The following is a 20,491-nucleotide window of genomic DNA, read 5'->3' on the forward strand; positions in this document are numbered from 1 at the left end:
CCAAAGTATAGAGAAAAACAACATATTTAAAACAAAAACCAGCCACCCAATAGCTTTTTGTCATAGCACTATTGTAGTGATGAAGAAAAGCCTGTCCCTACATCTAAAAATGTCATTATTACAACTGTCTGTGTGGGAATGTGAATGGTTGTTAGACGTGAATAGGAAGGAGGCAATTCTGGTGCATTTGCTCACACACATGGGCCTATAAACAGGTCTGGTTGGACTGCATTCCATCTCAAAAAGTGATTTGAGTCTCTGACACTTTAATCTAGTCACTGGCTGAGTTCGGACGACATGCTAATCAACTGGGTGTGTGTGTGTAATAGGAACAGAATGAGAAACAACTGTTGATTAACGTGTTGTACAAACTCTGCCACTGTATTCTTTGTTTAACTCACTCACTTTGTTGAAATGCAAAATAAATTATTTTACAGTGTGTTTTGGAGGTGTATAATATCTAGTGAAGTTTCACATGTATAGAAAGAAGACCATGTGTTTCAGATAATATGTTACTGTAACTAGGGTGACCAAATGAAAAGGAGGACAGGACTCCTGTATCTTTAACAGTTGCATAGAAAAGGGAATTTCAGCAGGTGTCATTTGTATGCATGTCACACCTGGTGAAATTTCCTCTTCATCACAACAGTTAAAGCTGCAGGAGCTATACTGCAGCTATACTGTGACCAGATTTAAAAGAGGCAGGGCACCTGCAGCTTTAACTGTTGTGATTAAGAGGAAATTTCACCAGGTTCTCCATATATACAAATGACACCTGCTGAAATTCCCTTTTCAATACAACTGTTAAAGATACAGCAGCCCTGTCCTCCTTTTCATATGGTCACCCTAAAAAAAAAAACCCAAAACAATCACAGTAAATGTTCATAAAATAAGCTGGGTTTTTAATGTGATTTTAATTTTAAATATAATGAAGAGCAGGCCATTAAACATATACAAGAACAGGCATGTCAGCACTAAACCATGAACCTTTATTTATTTAAAGTGTTTATAACCTATTCTTCAGCTGGAAAGGCTCCCAGGGTGATTTCCAAGTCAATAAAAACAAGGCAGTCCCGGCCCCTAGACTTACAAACTAACAAGACAAGGCACAAAAGGAAAAAGACAGGCAGTTAAAGGGAAAACAAGAAAACATAGGCATTGGTTCTTAATGTTTTATGGTTTTTATAATGATTGGTTATAATCCAGCTCTAATACAGCTGGAAATTTTTGGTAGTCTTATTATGACCAGTTTGAACTGAGAGTTCAGAGAGAAAATGAGCCAAAAATGGCTGTCTCTACAGCACCCACCATCTCAACTTCACCCTTTCCAATTTGAAAATATGTATTCACCAGTCCGTTAGATTAAAGAAGAGTTATGTTACTCCAAAAGGCTGAATATGATGATGACGATGATGATGCATTTCCATCCTCATCCCTTTTCTGCAAGAGAACAGCAAAAAATTCTAACCCAACACATTCTTCTCCGACATCCTTTTCGACATTTTCAGATGCCCTGAGGAGAGCCAATTATGTTCTATTCATTGACTTATATGCACCATAATCATTTCAGGACTTTGTAATTACTATTGCAGTTTGCAGGGTTATAATTGTGCACTGAAAGACATTGCCCAACATTTGTCAGCCCCCAATGTTAAAAAAAATCTTCTTACATTCTAGAATCCAAATTGGCTTAGAATAATGAAATGCAGGGTTCAGACAACATGATAACCCCACTCAGGGCTTGAGTATGGGTTGAATATGGGTTGTCATTGAACCATGGTTGTTGTTGAACTGGGGGTTATGTACTCTGAATGGAGTTGCTACTAGGGGTGTGCACGGACCCCCCGCTCCGCTTCACTTGCAGATCCGCCATTTTTCGGATCGGGCCGCTCCGCCCCGCCCCCGCTCCGCCCCCTTCCGCTCCGCTCCGCCCGGAGCTCCGGATCCGGATCCGGAGCTCCGTTTCCCCCCCCCCATAGGCTTGCATTGAAAGCTAAAAAATTATACAACTTTTTTTCTGTGAAAGTTAGAAACCTCATGTTTGGCACCATGACACCTCATGGGGATATACACACGCATGCCAAGTTTCAAAGCAATCCCATCATCCCCTGATTTTTGGTGAATTTTTGAAAATCGGGCACCCCACACACAACATCCCTGCGAGGTGGGCAGGGGAGGAGGGAGGGAAGGCAGGCAGGCATGCAGCTGGCATTTCTGGGGGCATAAGGAAGTGAGCCAATGATAAGCCAGTAATGCATATAAAATGGAATAAATCAATCAATAAACAAAGGAGGGGTGGAATTAAAAGAAGCAGTGTTGCTCAATAAACAGCAAGAAGAATTTTTTTAAAAAGGCTATATCTGTCTTTTACCAGCAATAGGGGGACGTGCCTGGGGGAGGGGGAAGTAGCTGCCAGTTCAAGACAATGACAGCCACCAACAGCTCTGAGAAGAAGTAAAACGCTCACTTCAACTCATAACAGGCATTGCTCTACCACTGAAAAGTGACCATTCACTTCAACTCATGATAGGCATTGCTCCACCGTTTTACTCTCTTTGGAAGGCTCTATGGCCTTCCAGTGCAGGAGAGAGTGGGGGCACGTCCACGATGAGATGCCCTAGGGGAGCTCATCCCCTTGCACCACATCGATTCAGTTGTTCACCAAGGTTAGGGTGGGGAGCAGTGCTGTGTTTCTATCTCTTATTCTTGGCTTAGTATATGATTTCAGGTTGTGTTTGTGCATTTGGTGGGGCTACTGTGTTAAAAAACACGGGGAAAAGCCCGTTCAGATGAAGAAAGAGAAGTTTCCCAGAATCCCAAGTTACCTGTTTTGCCTATGCCCTCCTCCAACTTTGGGATCATCATGACCGGGAGCTGACTCTGCCCCTCAGCCCTTTGAAAAAGGTATTTTTCCCGCCGATTTTTTAAAAACTTCTAGCCCGCGACCCGTACGATGCAGAAAGTTGAGAGTGGTCTCAAAATGACCCCCATCCACGACTCTCTGTGCACAAGAATTTTCAGAACGATAGCTTAAACCCCCCCCAGTTATCCCCGATTCTTTCCCTCAATGCAATCCTATGGGCGAAAAGCCGAAACGCAGTTTGAGCCGCGCGGTTGACCCGATTTTTAAAAAAATATTGCACGTGAACCACAGCACGCAGAAAGTTGAGAGTGGTCTCAAAATGACCCCCATCCACGACTCTCTGTGCACAAGAATTTTCAGAACGATAGCTTAAACCCCCCCCCAGTTATCCCCGATTCTTTCCCTCAATGCAATCCTATGGGCGAAAAGCCGAAACGCAGTTTGAGCCGCGCGGTTGACCCGATTTTTTAAAAAATATTGCACGTGAACCACAGCACGCAGAGAGGTGAGAGTGGTCTCAAAATGACCCCCATCCACGACTCTCTGAGCACAAGAATTTCCAGAGCGATAGCTTCAAAAACAAAATAGTTATGCGCGATTATTTGCCGCAATGCAATCCTATGGCGAAATGTTTTCAAGATGGCGACCGGAGCGCTCCGCCTGAACTCGGAGCTCCGAAAAATGGTCGCTTCTCTTCGCCTTGCTTCTAGGGGGTCCACGGTCCGCTCCTACTCCGCCTCTGGGTAAGGCGGAGCAGGCCAATCCGCTACTGCTTCTACGCTCCTAATCGGAGCGGAGCACATCCCTAGTTGCTACCACAAACAACCCACATTTCACAACCCACCAACAAATCATGGGTAATAATTCACACTCAACCATTGAGTGTGGGTTATTGTGTTGTGTGAACCCAGTCTCTGTAAAGACCAAGAATTCCACCTTTTCAATTCTCTTTCAGGTGTTTGAGACTGATGAATTAGATGGTATGAGCATTTTTGAAATTTCCTTCTTGCCTCTAAGTGCTGTTAAATGCATACAGCCTTGAATTTGATGGAATCTACAAAATACAGTTGTTTTGTGTCAGTATATTATTCATTTTTATACAGCAGATCTGCAGGAAGAAAGGAGGAGGCAGGAATGGCAATATGTCTTGACAAAATCTAACTGTTGTCCAACCCACTGAAAAAAACCTGTTTGAAAGAGAAAGCCGTTGGGCTTCTATAGCCTCCATTGCTATAAAGCCATTTAAAATTGGTGAGGGTCCTATTCTGTGGTAGAACTGAAGTGTAGAACAGGTGAATAAGATTGGTAGGCACATGTCTATCAGTATTCGGTTGGCCAAAAAAGAGAAAATGCATCACCGAAAAAGAGGATTAAGATATCTCTAAAATTGTATTATGCTAAGTTTGAAATAATTACTATAATTTAAATAATAATACATTACATTCACAATAGCAGGGAAGAATTTGGTCTGGTTTGTACAATCTGCATGATCACCTCAGACCACCATGCCTTATTTAACTCATGGTGGGCTGTGGTGCATGTACACAGTCATTTTGACTATTCATCTCCTGGTGAGCAGTTGCCATGATTTGTTGTGTCATCTGAACCTGGGTAGCAGGGGTTGTTTGAGGATTAAACAACCCCCAAGTCATCCTACAACAAGTCATGGGTTACTTGAGAGTTGGTTAACCCTCAAACAACTCCTGCCCCCTTGGTTCAGATGACACAACAAGCTGCAGCCTCAATATGCAGTGTGGCACCTGTGGGGACTGTGGTTTGTCATGACTTAAATAAGCCATAGTGGGCTGTGGTGATTGTGTGAACCAGGTCTGTGATAGATGCCCTTCCTACACCTAAGGATTATCCCAAGAAAATGGAGGGATCATCCCTACCTGCTCCCAGCATCCCCTATGTGTCATTTGCAAGCACAGGGATGATCTTGGGACAATCCAGGGATAAATGTCTGGTGTAGACATGACCTAAGTAACCTGCCTGCCTGCCCAGTCTAGGAATCCAGTTTGGGGATCGAGCTCAATGACTTTTCACCAGCTTTGCCCCCACAGACCCCGGCTCACAGATCTCAGAGTTTGCCCAACTTGATGCACACCAAGTCGAGCAAGCTCATGATGTCTTGCTTTCCCACGAATCAACATTTTGTACAAAAACACAGATAATTTATTTACAGAAAATGCCATTTTGCACAAAAATGACAATTTCCATAAATAACTTACCTGCAATTTTGTGAAAAATGCAGGACAGCAGGATGACTCATGCCACTCGTTGGGCACTCGTGGAGGCTGGTAGGACATTAGCAAGCAGCATATGAGTTGGGCATGGGGGAGCTCGGCCATCCCTAGTTCAGTCCTCTATCCAGATGCTAATTGCTGACAGGCCCATATCCACCCAAAAAGTTTGAGGGGGGCACCAAAAAAAAAGAGAGGGCAGTTTATCTGGTGTGCAGGTCTTTTTAAAGATGAAATTGTAAACTGTTTTTATTTAATGCTTACTTTTGCAGGAGTACTGCAATTTACCTATATTCAAATATTTTCACTAAGCAACTTCAGCAACTGTTGCAGTTCTTGCTATCAATTAACAAATTTCATGACTTACTGTCTTGGATGAGAGAACAGGCTGTGGTTCTCTTCTTTGTGACAACACTTTAGGTGCTTGAAGAAGTGCTATCCTATCCATCTCACCCCTCCAGCCTTCTCTTCTCAAGGCTAAACATACCCAGTCCCTTCAATCTTTCCCTGTAGGACTTAATTTCCCTGTTGCCCTCCTCTAAACTCATTTCAGTTTATTGACTCCTTCTTAAAGTGTGGTGCCTACAACTGAACACAGTATTCAAGGTGAAGCCTGACCATGGCAGAGTAGGAATTATCACTTCCCATGATTTTGAAACTATACTTCTGTTGATCCAGCCTAAAATTGCATTTGCTTTTTTTTAGCCACGGCACTGCTGACTTATATTCAGCTTGTGATTGTCTGCAACTTTAAGACATGGGATGAGAGATTGGATTCTGTGTGTAAACCCTTCATCAAAGTTATAGGTTGTTCTTCATGGAACAACACGTGTGAATTTGTCCTAGTGCTTCCATATAGAGCAGGGTTATACCTGGATTTTGTTGTCAGAAATTATTTATCTTTTAGCAATTTGAGTGAATGCAGAGGCCTGAGCTCCTATTGATTCTATAAACTCTCTTTTAGGTAGAAGGTAAATGCTGTAGCCGAATCTTTAGGACTGTAATCACTGTTAGTGTAACTTAGGTCCTAGTAATTTTAAAGGGCCTGCTTTAAATAGGACTAACATTGGATACCACCCTTAATAACATATTGCTTTTATTGCTTTTATGATTGATTTCCAACCTTCACCAAAATAAAAATATATATAGTAATTTTGAAATAAGCCAACCACTCCCAAGACACCTTACATCAAAATACAAAACCACATGCCTGCTCTTGGTATTAGGCAATCAGAATAAATTAGGGATTCTGTGGATATTTATCTCCCACACTGCTGTCTAATAAACTTTCTGCTTGAGCTGGCTGATGTGGTTTTGGACCAGACCCAAGAAAGGGTCCGTTGACACGAGCCCCTAGAGTTGTCAATGGCTACTAGCCCTGATGGTTGTGTGCTATCTCCAATATCCGAGGCAGTAAGCCTGTGTGCATCAGTTGCTGGGGAACACGGCTGGAAGGGTGCTGTTGCGCTGTATCCTGTTTTGTTGGTTCCTGGTCGACAGCTGGTTGGCCACTATGTGAATAGAGTGCTGGACTAGATGCACCGTTGGCTTGATCCAGCATGGCACTTCTTACGTACCTCTCCTTCATCATGGCTATTTGCTTGTTGATCTGCCTTTGGTTCAGGCCCAGACAACAGTGGTAGTGTGAAGGAGCAATAGATCCCCCTGCCTACATACTCTCTGTCCAACAAGCAAGTTGCAGCAATGATCAGAAAAAGGATGAGGAACAATAACAGATGGTGACAATTATGGTGAGAAGGTCAGCTCAGCAAGGGAAAGCGTCTGTTAAGGGTGACTTGCCCATGGGCCCTCAAAAGCTTGGAGCTGACATTGCTGCTAGAAGTGGCCCTGGACTTGTTATGGGTACCTTGAGGTTTTTACTTCTAAAATCCATGCCTGTCCCCTTATTTGGAATGACCCTGGACTTCAGGGCTGTCATGATAATCAGGTGCATATCCCAGAGGTTTTTAAGGCCCACTCATGTGGGAGGGCATTCCCTTGATTGGGTGTCCTGGTCCAGGCAGGATAATAGTGATTTTGGAGTGCAGGAGTTGTTAACAACAGTGCCCTTGCCATGGACGTCAGATCACAACCAGGTCAGAGCCAATTCTATTGCTCCCAGAGCCAGATGGATGTGGTTGTTTCCTGATGGTTTGGGGGGAGTTTACTTAGGATGACTATATTTTGGAAACCAAAAATGAGGACAACATGTCTGTCCCCAAGGGGGCGTGCCCACCAACATGTCCAGTCTCCAAAGGGGCATGCCCACCAACATGCCCAGCCCCCAAGGGGGCATGCCCCCCAAAGGGGCATGCCCACCCAAACATAACCTTGGTCACAGGTCTGATTTCACAGCACATAAACCTGTTCTACGTAACACCTTAATGTTAAAATCACTGGAATAAAGAATAAGTGAGACATTCAATGTATCTGAAATTAACTTCACTCATTATTACTTTTGTAGCTTTTGCTGTACTTTGAAGCTTTTGCTATACTCTGCGTGATACAGTCTCCCCTTCCCACAAATATCTTTTCTGACTGCAAATCCTTCACTGGATGACCATAGTCGCACCTTTCCTAATGTTTAACATTCTTTCCCCATCACCTTTCTCATATCCATACTCACAGATTCAGCATACTGCTACCATTGAACAAATAAAGCAATTGACAAGTACAGAAAAATCTAGTACAACAACCAAGCAACCAAGCATTCAGAAAGAGTATCAACTACTATTACCCTGCAAACATTAGCCATGGAACAAAACAGACTAAAGGCTAGCACCTCTTAGCTTGTTTCAATTTCAACCAGACATAACAGTTAAAAACAACAAAGAAAAACACATCTACCTCATTGACATAGCAATACCTAATGACAAAAATGTTGCAGAAAAGGAAGAGGACAAGCGAGGAAAATATACACCACTGGCTATGGAAGTTAAAGAACTATGGCAACAGGAAAAAAGTTACAATTATTCCATAACAACCTTTAGAAATTAGGTCTACCAAAATACATGCATGCCAACATCCAGAAAGCAGTCATACTTAAAACATGTTCAATAGTCAGGAAATTTCTGAATCAGTAAAAGACAGCATGACTTGGCAAAGCCCATCATGGTCATCTAGAAAAAGGCTGCAGTTGGTAATCACAAATGGTAAGGAGTGCCCCTAGGCACACAACCGCATAACAGTTGAATCAAACAATATTTATATCTTATTTCAAAACAGTGACATTTTATAATAATAATTACAAGGCAGTACAATCAAACAAATTAGTAACGTCAATTATACAGTGGTTCAATCAAACAACATAGAATAGGGAGTCAAAAATGACTTCCCAAACATTACATTGACCACAAAAATGCAGTTCAATCAAGCAAATTAGTAACATCAATTATAAAGCGGTTCAATCAAACAACGTAGAATAGGGAGTCAAAATGACTTCCCAAATGTTACATTGACCACAAAAATAACAGGAGTCCGGATTAGCGTCCCATTTCGTGCTACTTCAGATATACAGTCATTAAGAGTCTGTAAATGAATAAAGATTGCTTAAATAAACAAGCTTACTAAATAAAGTGAACTGTCAACAAGAATACACATGTTTTGTCTGTACATTGCATAAAGAGTCATTTTTTATTCCCTATTCTACGTTGTTTGATTGAACTGCTGTATAATTAATGTTATTAATTTGTTTGATTGTACTGCCTTATAATTGTTATTATTATAAAATGTCACTGTTTTGAAATTCGATATAAATATTGTTTGATTCAACTGTTATGGGGTTGTGTGCCTCAGGGCACTTCTTACCATCTAGAAAAACCACCACAAGCATGAAAAGAGAGATAAATTATTATTATTATTATTATTATTATTATTATTATTATTATTTACATTTACATTTATATACCAGCCCACAGCTGAAGCTCTCTGGGCAGTTTACAAAGGTTAAAAATAGTGAATATTAAAAAGAAATATACAAAATTTAAAACCATAAAAAGCATGAAATACAAACAAAAACAGATAATATCCATTTAAAACAACTATTCTGGGGTCAGTTAAGAAACTCAGCATATGCTGTTAAATGCTGTTAAAATGATGATGATAATAATAATGTCAACCCTGTTAATTTAAAAAATATATTTTTAAGAAGGATGAACAATTATCAGCAATTTTTACAAAACATACGTCATGCCAATTATATCAGACAAATTGGAGAGGAAGGTCTATGGCTCAAAATGCATTATTTAATAAGAATATCACCTCCAAATGATCCCCCCAACTCTAGGGTGACCATATGAAAAGGAGGACAGGGCTCCTGTATCTTTAACAGTAATGTAAAAAAGGGAATTTCAGCAGGTGTCAATTGAAGAGGGTGAAATTCTCTCTTCATCAACACAGTTAAAGCTGCAGAAACCCAAAACTGCAGAAACCTTGCCCTCGTTTGTATCTGGCCACTCTACTATAGCTAGTGTAGCTTTAACTGTTGTGATGAAGAGGGAATTTTACCCACTTCAATTGACACCTGCTGCAATTCCCTTTTCTACATTACTGTTAAAGATACAGGAGCCCTGTCCTCCTTTTCATATGGTCACCCTACCCAACTCACACACAGAAAACTACAGCCCCTCCCTACACACTGCAAACATGCACATGCATCCATTCACTCAAAGCAAGTCTTACCTGCTACTTGCTTCTTCTCTTGCTTCTTCTCCTCCTCCTCCTGCTGCTGGGCTGGCGATTGCACCAGCCCAGCAGAGGGCCAGATCGGCCCTGGGAGGGCTGGAGGATGCGTTCCTAGTAGTCCAGGAAAGTGTCCTCCAGCCCCCCCTCCCCCAGCGCCATGTGAGCAGACCTTAAAGTGCGCGTTTCCGCGTTTCAGAAACACGTGCTTTAAGGCCCTTCCGGGCTTCCATCCGGGCTTCTTCTTCATTGATGTCACTACGTTGACCAGGGATAGGCCCGGTTTGAAGCCTGGGATGGCCAGTGTGCATTTCCTGGACTATTTTGAGAAAAATGGGATTTCCCCCTGGACCCGGTTTGCCCCCCCTCCCATTTCTGGACATGTCTGGGCCAAACCAGATGGTTTGGTCACCCTAGTTTATTGCCAGCATGACTGGTGGTCCTAGAAACAATCTGGTTGGTTTCTTGAATTCATAGATGGCCCTAGCAGTAGATACTAGAAGTATGCTGAACATGTCAAAACTGTTATAAAGTGCTTTAAAGCACTTTAAAGCAGTAGTGGAAGCTGGGAAGAATAAGCACCTTGCCATTACTACAGCATCCTCTGAGTGCCATCCAGTGGAGCTTTTCTAACTGATAAGGGCTCTTCTTAGTATGGGATTACAGCTAGAACCCTTGGATCCCGTTGCCAAGTATTTTGTAGATGAAATAATTCATATCTATTCTGATGTAAACTCCACTTTGAATTCAGTACAAATACTGGCTGACTCCTTGGCACCATCTAGTTATTATTTGGATGAATTTCGGCCATGACTAGTGCACAGCTGTTGTTGAGTTTTTTTTCCCCTTATGCCTAATCCAGTAGCACCACTTTGTGGATTTAAATTGTAACTGCAGTCTTAATGTTGTGCCTCTCATCTAGCTTCCCCAAACTGAGAAGACAAAACCTGTTCCTAAAACTTTAGGTGCTGGTGATGTGTTGGATATGTTGCTCTGGCATTGTGTGAGTTGATATAATAATAATAATAATAATAATAATAATAATAATAATAATGTATTAATATGATTATATATAATATTTATTTATTATATTTCTATACCACTCAACTCTGGGGGAACTCTGGGGGAAAGTGATCATGTCATACTTGAATTCTTGATTATGAAGGAGACAAAAGTCGAGCGTAGCCATACACATACTCTGGATTTAAGGAAAGCTGATTTTAATAAACTCAAAACTATAATAAGTAAGGTCCCGTGGCAAGGGAGCCTAATGAGAAAAGGAGTGCAGGATGGGTGGGAGTATTTAAAAAATGAAATTTTAAAGGCACAGTTACAAACAATTCCAACAAGGAGAAAGGATAGAAGCCAACAGAGGAAACCAATGTGGCTCCACAAAAAGCTTAGAGATGACCTGAAAACAAAAAGGGATACATATAGGAAGTGGAAGGAAGGCCAGGCTACAAAAGAAGAGTACAGACAAGTGGCACAGAAGTGCCGAAATGGCATCAGGAAGGCTAAAGCTATGAATGAGCTGAAATTAGCGAGGGATGCTAAAAGCAATAAAAAGGCTTTCTTCAGATACGTGAGTAGTGAAAGACAGAGGAAAGAAATGGTGGTTCAACTGCTTAACGAGGATGGCAAATTGATAACAGACAACAAAGAAAAGGCTGAAGTGCTCAATTCCTACTTTGCCTCTGACTTCTCCCAAAAGCGGATCTATGACCCCCCCTGGAAAAAGTGAAGCAGAAGTTGAGGGGGCAGGATTGCAGTTTGAGATTGATTAACAAATGGTCAAAGAACACCTAATTTCCTTGAATGAGTTTAAATCTCCAGGGCCCGATGAACTGCATCCTAGAGTAATGAAGGAGCTAGCAGAAGAACTCTCAGAACCTTTGTCTATTATCTTTGCAAAATCATGGAAGACGGGTGAGGTGCCGGACGACTGGAGGAGGGCTAACGTTGTCCCTGTCTTCAAAAAGGGCAGAAAGGAGGAACCTGGGAACTACAGGCCAGTCAGTCTGACATCCATCCCTGGGAAAATTCTGGAGCAGATTATAAAGAAGTCAATCTGTAAACACCTTGAAATCAATGCAGTGATTACTAGAAGCCAACATGGATTTGTCAGGAACAAATCCTGTCAGACTAATTTGATCTCATTTTTTGATAGGATAACCTCCCTTGTGGACTGTGGGAATGCTGTGGACGTCATATATCTTGACTTCAGCAAAGCTTTTGACAAAGTACCACATGACATTCTGATTAACAAACTAGCTAAAAGTGGGCTAGATGGAACAACTATTCAGTGGATTCACAGTTGGCTACAGAATTGGACTCAAAGAGTACTTATCAATGGAACCTTCTCAAACTGGGGAGAGGCAACGAGTGGGGTTGTGCCCAGTGCTCTTCAACATTTTTATTAATGATTTGGAACAGGAGGTGCAGGGAACGCTGATCAAATTTGCAGATGACACAAAATTGGGTGGGATAGCTAATACCCTGGAAGACAGAAACAAACTTCAAAGTGATATTGTTAGGCTGGAGTGCTGGGCTGAAAACAACAGGATGAAATTTAATAGGGATAAATGCCAAGTTCTACATTTAGGGAATAGAAACCAAATGCACAGTTATAAGATGGGGGACACTTGGCTCAGCAATACTACAAACGAGAAGGATCTTGGAATTGTTGTAGATCGCAAGCTGAATATGAGCCAACAGTGCGATATGGCTGCAAGAAAGGCAAATGCTATTTTGGGCTGCATTAATAGAAGTATAGCTTCCAAATCAAGTGAGGTACTGGTTCCTCTCTATTCGGCCTGGTTAGGCCTCATCTAGGGTATTGTGTCCAGTTCTGGGCTCCACAATTCAAGAAGGATGCAGACAAGCTGGAGCGTGTTCAGAAGAGGGCAACCACAATGATCAGAGGTCTAGAAACAAAGCCCTATGAAGAGAGACTGAAAGAACTGGGCATGTTTAGCCTGGAGAAGAGAAGATTGAGGGGAGACATGAGAGCACTCTTCAAATACTTAAAAGGTTGTCACACAGAGGAGGGCCAGGATCTCTTCTCGATCCTCCCAGAGTGCAGGACACGGAATAACAGGCTCAAGTTAAAGGAAGCCAGATTCCAGCTGGACATCAGGAAAAACTTCCTGACTGTTAGAGCAGTGCAACGGTGGAATCAGCTACCTAGGGAGGTTGTGGGCTCTCCCACACTAGAGGCATTCAAGAGGCAGCTGGACAAGCATCTGTCAGGGATGCTTTAGGGTGGATTCCTGCATTGAGCAGGGGGTTGGACTCGATGGCCTTGTAGGCCCCTTCCAACTCTGCTATTCTATGATTCTATGATTCTATGATTCAATCGCTGAAGCTCTCTGGGCAGTTCACAACAATTAAAACCACAAAATACAACATAAGATGCGCTATAACGATTTAAAACCACAATATAAAATAAAAGTAAAAGCCAAAATAAGACCTAGCAGCAATACAAAGATTTAAAACACAGTAAAACAGTTAAAATACAAACTGAAAGACTAAAATGCCTGGGAAAATAAGAAGGTACCTGGTTCTGGAAAGAGTACAATGTAGGTGCCAGGTGAGACTCTGTAGAAAGCTCATTCCACAACCAGAATGCCTCACAGAAAAATGCCCTTTTTTACTAGCCACCCATCTCACTTTCTTCATTAGGGACTCCCAGAAAAGGACCACTGAAGCTGATTTTAGGGTCCGGGCAGGTGTATATGGGAGGAGATGATCCTTCATGTAACCTGGGCCAAAGCCATTATATGCCCATAATAATGGATGCATAATGAGTGCCCATTTCTCACCTGATCAAATCTGCTACTCAGCTATAATTTACTTCTCATATTTTGCCAGGTTTTGAAGAATACAGTCATAAACAAGGGTGAGGGAAAACATACTGTTTAATCTCTAGAGTTGGCTACTCATATCTTTTATTGATTGATTGATTGCATTTCTATTAGGGGTGTGCACCGACCCCCCGCTCTGCTTCACTTCCAGATCCGCGGTTTGTGCATCGGGCTACTTCGCTCCGCCCCGCTCCGCCCATGCCCGCTCCGCGCCGCTGCGGAGCTCTGGATCCGGATCGGAGCTCCGTTTCCCCCCCCCCCCATAGGCTTGCATTAAGCTTAAAAAGTATACAACTTTTTTTCTGTGAAAGTTAAAAACCTCACGTTTGGCACCATGACACCTCATGGAGGTATACACACACACGCCAAGACTCAAGGCAATCCCATCATCCCCTAAATTTTTACAAAACATACGTCATGCCAATTTATGAAAATTGGGCACCCCATTCACACCCCTTTCGATAGCTCCGTCAATTTGCACGTTAAAAACCTCAAACTCGCCACCATGATAGCTTATCCAGGGACACACACGCACGCCCAGACTCAAGGCAGTCCCATCATCCCCTGATTTTGGGGGAATTTATGAAAATCAGGCACCCCATTCACACCCCTTTCGATAGCTCCATCAATTTGCACGTTAAAAACCTCAAACTCGTCACCATGATAGCTTATCCAGGGATACACATGCACGCCAAGTCTCAAGGCAGTCCCATCATCCCCTGTTTTTTGGCGGGGCTTAAACCTGCAGATATCTCAATGGGGCCATTTCAAAGGAAATCCCAACATGCCATGAATTGGGGAGTAGAGATCAACCTATATGAATCTTCTTCCACACTTGAAAAATGGATTTGGAACTTCCAAAACTCCAAGTGAGTGCAGGAAGGACTTCTCCCCTGAGTCAAAGCCAGACACACACAACATCCCTGTGAGGCGGGCAGGGGAGGAGAGAGGGAAGGCAGGCAGGCAGCAGACATTTCTGGGGGCATAAGGAAGTGAGCCAAGGATAAGCTAGTAATGCATATAAAATGGAATAAACAAAGGAGGGGTGGAATTAAAAGCAGCAGTGTTGCTGAATAAACAACAAGAAGAACTTTTTTAAAAAGGCTATATCTGTCTTTTACCAGCAATAGGGGGACGTGCCCAGGGGAGGGGGAAGCAGCTGCCAGTTCAACTCATGAAAGCCATTGCTTCACCACGAGAGCTGAGGAGTAGAACTGTCACTTCAACTCATGATAGGCAGTGCTCCACCAGGTTACTCTCTTTGGAGGGCTCTGATTGCCCTCCAAGTACAGGAGAGAGTGGGGGCACATCCACATGGGAGGCCCTAGGGGAGCTCATCCCCTTGCACCACATCTTTTCAGTTGTTCCCCAAAGTTAGGGTGGGTAGCAGTGCTCTCTTATTATTGGCTTAGTATATGATTTCAGGTTGTGTTTGTGCATTTGGTGGGGCTACTGTTTTAAAAAAACACTGGGAAAAGTCCGTTCAGACTAAGAAAGAGAAGTTCCCAGAATCCCAAGTTACCCGTTCTGCCTATCCCCTCCTCCAACTTTGGAATCATGTGATCATGACCAGGAGTTGACTCTGTCCCTCAGCCCTTCGGAAAAGGTATTTTCTCGCCGGTTTTTAAAAAAATTCTAGCACACGAACCGCAGCACGCAGAGAGGTGAGAGTAGTCTCAAAATGACCCCCATCCACGACTCTCCAAGCACAAGAATTTTCAGAAAGATAGCTTCAAAAACAACACAGTTATCCCCCTTTCTTTTCTGCAATGCAATCCTATGGGCGAAATGTTTCAAGATGGTGATCAGATCGGACCACGGAAACCGGAGCACTCCGAAAATGGGCGCTTCCCTTCACCTTGCTTCTAGGGGTCCGCGGTCCGCTTCTACTCCACCTCTGGGCAAGGCGGAGCAGGCCAATTCGCTCCTGTTTCTGCGCCTTCTAATCGGAGCGGAGCACATGCCTAATTTCTATACCACCCAATAGCCGAAGCTCTCTGGGCGGTTCACAAAATTTAAGACCATTCAAAGTATAAAACAACAGTATAAAACCATAATATAAAATACAATATAAAAGCACAACCAGGATAAAATCAGCAGCAGTGCAGAAATACAAATTTAAAATACAATTTTAAAACAGCAAATTTAAAATTAAATTTATAGACTGTTAAAATGCTGAGAGAATAAAAAGGTCTTCACCTGGCATCTAAAAGAATATAGTGTAGGTGCCAGGCGAACCTCCTTAGGGAGCTCATTCCACAGCCGGGGTGCCACAGCAGAGAAGGCCCTCCTGGTAGCCACCTGCCTCACTTCCTTTGGAAGGGGCTCACGGAGAAGGAGTTAGAAAAAGGCAAACTCTCCTCAGGCTGATGTGTAATTTTCAGTGTAAAAAGGCTCCCCACTTATTATTATTATTATTATTATTATTATTATTTATTTATTTATTTATTTATTTATATAGCACCATCAATGTACATGGTGCTGTACAGAGTAAAACAGTAAAACAGTAAATAGCAAGACCCTGCCGCTTAGGCTTACATTCTAATTGTACTTAGTGGTGTGCCGAAAATTTCTCTTAAGAAAATGTTGATCATTCTCATTCAATCTGATAGAAAAGAAATTGCTTTTGATAAGAAAGTCAAAGGAGAAGAAATTACTGGGATACTGATATCTACTGTTAAGGTGCTTTAACATTTGTTTGGAACACAACAAGGGACAAGGCCTGAGCTCCAGGAATGAGCTGCCCACTGAGGTTTGCCTGGTGCTGACACTTCATCTTTTCAGCTCCAGGTGAAGACCACCCTCTGCTTCCAGGCATTTAATGACATATTATGGGGCATCTATGTCTGCTGTTTTAGATCAGGCCTACTAGGAAAAAATGTTTATTTGTTTTTAGCTATTTACATTTTTTTAATTTTTCTATGTTAAATATTTTGGACTATTTTTATTATGCTGTATTTTGTATTTTTACCAGTTGTTGTAAACTGCCCAGAGAGCTTCAGCTATGGGACTGTATAGAAATAATAATAATAACAACAATAATAATAATAATAATAATAATAATAATAATAATAATAAATACCTCATCAACATAGCAATACCTAATGTAGAAAAGGAAGAGGAAAAGAGCTATGGAAGTTAAAGAACTATGGCAACAGGAAAAGGTCACAATTTTTCCGTTAGTCACATCAGTCATCAGCATCACATCAAAAACTATACAGAAAACCTTCAGAAACTGGGCTGGCCAAAATACATCCACACCAAAATCTAGAAAGCATTCATACCCAAAACATGTTCATTAGTAAGGAAGTTTCTGAGTCAGTAAAGGACAGCATGACTCAGCAAAGCCCATCATGTCTGTCTAGAAAAACCACTGTGAGCGAGAAAAGAGAAGAAATAATAATAATAATAATAATAATAATAATAATAATAATAATAATAATAATCCTTTAAACTAGTCCAGACTCAAGACTGAGCTCTGAATCCCAACTGCATCATGGGACTCAACTTTCTGTTTATGGAGGGGGCGGGGCAGAGAGAATCCACACAGCCTCATGAAGTCACTTTTTTGAATGCACGTTCTCCTGTTCTACAAACAACTCCCATTGCACAGAGAATTAAGTGACTTTAACATCATGAGAACAAAATAATGGAGATCGGAATCCACACAAAGTGATGAGACTAATGGTATCCTCAGAGCAACAACATGGAAAGCAGTCATTAGAATCCAGTTGCAACCTATTGTAAAAAAGAAAGAAAGAAGAAGAAGTAAAGACACTGAGGGCTTTTCTATATGAGGCTGTTGATAGCTGTATCTTCTTTCAGTTATGTTGCAGCATCAAGATCTGAGCTCTACACAAAGAGCTTTTCCTTTCCTGCTTTTTTGCTCCATAACCTATAGGTGGAGCTTTGCTATAACAGAATATCAGAATTGCACAAGAAGAAAAAATGGCATTTTCCCTGTGTTACAATAATAATAGTCCACTTTCCCCATTCTAAAACAAAACAAAACTGGGAAAGTGCCCTGAAATAAACAGAGGTGAAACTGGAGGATTATGACATTGTTTAAGAGTCTATAAACAACCATGAGTAAGGAATCACAAGTGCGCAATAAATGCCTTGTGTAGAAAAGCTCTGAGAGATGATGATAATGATTGTTTATTAATTTAGTACATTTCTAATCCACCCAATAACTAATGTTCTCTGGGCAGATTACAACCAGTTAAAAACCAATAACAATAGTATCATCAAGATTCTCGCCAACTAGAAAAGCATCCAAACCCCATCTCTTTTACTGATCATCTTCACTAGGGATGTGCTCCACTTCTCCTCGGAGCGTAGAATCAGGAGCGAATTGGCCTGCTCCGCCTTGCCCAGAGGCGGAGTAGAAGTGAACCGGGGTATTGGAGAAGCATGGCGAAGAGAAGCAGCCACAGGAGAAGCGCTTCTCTTTTCACGGAGCGATCCACCCGCCATTTTGGATAATTTCGCCCATAGGATTGCATTGCAGAAAAGATTAGGGCATAACTGTGTAGTTTTTAAAGCTATCTTTCTGAAATTTCTTGTGCTTAGAGAGTCATGGCTGGGGGTCATTTTGAGCCTACTCTTAGCACTCTGCGTGGTGCAGTTCGCTTGCTATAATTTTTGGAAAAATAGGGTAAAAAAAGCAGAAGAGGTACCTTTTTGAAGTGCTGTGAGGCAGATTCAACTCCCAGTCATGATCACCTGATGAAGCATCCTCCAATCCCAAAGTTGGAAGAGGGGATAGGCAAAACAGGATACTTAGTAAATTGGGATACTGGGAAATGTCTCTTTTTTAGTCTGAACGAACTTTTCCCAGTGTTTTTTAAAACAGCAGCCTCACCAAGTGCACAAACACAACCTGAAATCATATACGAAGCAAATAAATAACAGATAGGAAACACAGCACTGCTACCCACCCTAACCTTGGTGAACAACTGAATAGATGTGGTGCAAGGGGATGAGGTCCCCTAGGGCATGTGGACGTGCCCAGTGCACACACACTGTGTCCTGTCCTTGGAGGGTCATCAGAGCCCTCCAAAGAGTAACCCAGTGGAGAGACTGGAGAAGCTAATGCCTCTCATGAGTGACTGGTCATTAAGACTGGTACTTACTTAGGGCCAGTGAAAAATTGGCATATCCCCCTCCCCCTGGGCACGTCCACTTTTCTCTTACTGGTAAAAGACAGACATAGCCTTTTTTTTAAAAAAAATTCTTCTTGTTGTTTATTCAGCAACACTGCTGCTTTTAATTCCACCCTTCCTTTGTTTGTTTGTTTGTTTGTTTGTTTATTTATTTATTTATTTATTTATTTATTCCATTTTATATTTACACCCCATAGCCCAAGCTCTCCTGGTTTTTCCTCTTCAGTGAAGTCAGGCAGGCTTTCATTGTGGTTCAACTCCTTGTTGTTGTTGTTGTTGTTGTTGTTGTTGTTGTTGTTGTTGTTATTGCTATTATTAATTAGTACTGCTATTATTAACATTACTATTGTTGTTGTTGTTTAATAATGGCTGTGATCACAGTGCAGTCAATCAACTCTGAAGCAAGAATCACAAAGCTTTACTCTTATCCTCCTAGCTTCCTAGTTAGTTATGGGATGCAAAAGAAAAGGCATCTCTCTGTGCTGCTCCCACCTCACAGGGATGGTTTGCATTACTGGCTTTGAAACTATCCTTGGCTCACTTCCTTGTGCCCCCAGAAATGTCTGCTGCCTGCCTGCCTTCCCCCCAGGGTGCTGCTGTGGTGGGGCATCTGCCGGGACTGACTCCCCCATACTAGATCTATGGCATATCTCTGCCTGGCTCTCTGCCTGCCTGTCCTCCTCCTCTGTGACTGCCTCACAGGGATGGTTTGCAATGTGTTACTGCTGGCTTAGAAAGAAACAAGCCATCCTTGGATTACTCCTTGTGCCCGCCTCGCAGGGTTGGTTTGCAATGTGTTACTGCTGGCTTAGAAAGAAACAAGAAGCCATCCTTGGCTCACTTCCTTGCGCCCGCCCGAAGGGTTGGTTTGCAATGCGTTACTGCTGGCTTAGAAAGAAACAAGCCATCCTTTGCTCACTCCTTGTGTCTGCCTCGCAGGGTTGGTTTGCAATGCGTTACTGCTGGCTTAGAAAGAAACAAGCCATCCTTGCCACACTTCCTTGTGCCCGCAGAAATGTCTGCTGCCTGCCTGCCTTCCCTCCCTCCTTCCCTGCCTGCCTCGCAGGGATGGTTTGTGTGTGTCTTGCTTTGACTCAGGGGATAAGTCCTTCCTGTGCTCACTTAGACTTTTTGAAGTTCCAAATAAATTTTTCAAGTGTGGAAGAAGATTCATAATTAGGTTTATCTACTCCCCAATTCATGGCATGTTGGGATTTCCTTTGAAATGGCCCCATTGAGCTGTCTGCAGCTTTAAATCCCTGAGATACTGGGGTGTCTGATTTTTAAAAATTCCCCCAAAATCAGGGGAGGCTTGGATTGGCTCGAGTCTTGGCATGCATGTGTATACGTGCATGAGGTGTCATGGTGCCTAACTTCAGGTTTCTAACATGAAAATTGACGGAGATATAGAAAGGGGTGTTTGAATTGGGGTTAGGGGTGCTGCATTGGAGGTTAAAGCCCCCCCAAAATCAGGCGATGATGGAATCTGCTTGAAACTTGCCATGAATGTGGATGTGCCTGCTTCCAAGTTTTTATCTGTCAAAATGTCGGCAAACAGTCCATGTCTTAAAATGGGGTGTCTGATTTTCAAAAATTCCCCCAAAATCAGGGGAGGCTTGGATTGGCTTGAGTTTTGGCATGCGTGTGTATATGTGCATGAGTTGTCATGGTGCCAAA

At 42.3% G+C, this 20,491-nt stretch overlaps 1 protein-coding gene across 1 annotated transcript in view; it reads left to right on the forward strand.

The window, feature by feature from the left end:
- Positions 1-20,491, forward strand: part of ANKRD22 (ankyrin repeat domain 22) — a 31,243-nt gene that overhangs the window by 890 nt on the left and 9,862 nt on the right. The gene's annotated exons all lie outside the window — the stretch shown is intronic.

This window comes from Elgaria multicarinata, chromosome 8 (genome assembly GCF_023053635.1).
Source record: "Elgaria multicarinata webbii isolate HBS135686 ecotype San Diego chromosome 8, rElgMul1.1.pri, whole genome shotgun sequence".
NCBI lineage: Eukaryota > Metazoa > Chordata > Lepidosauria > Squamata > Anguidae > Elgaria > Elgaria multicarinata.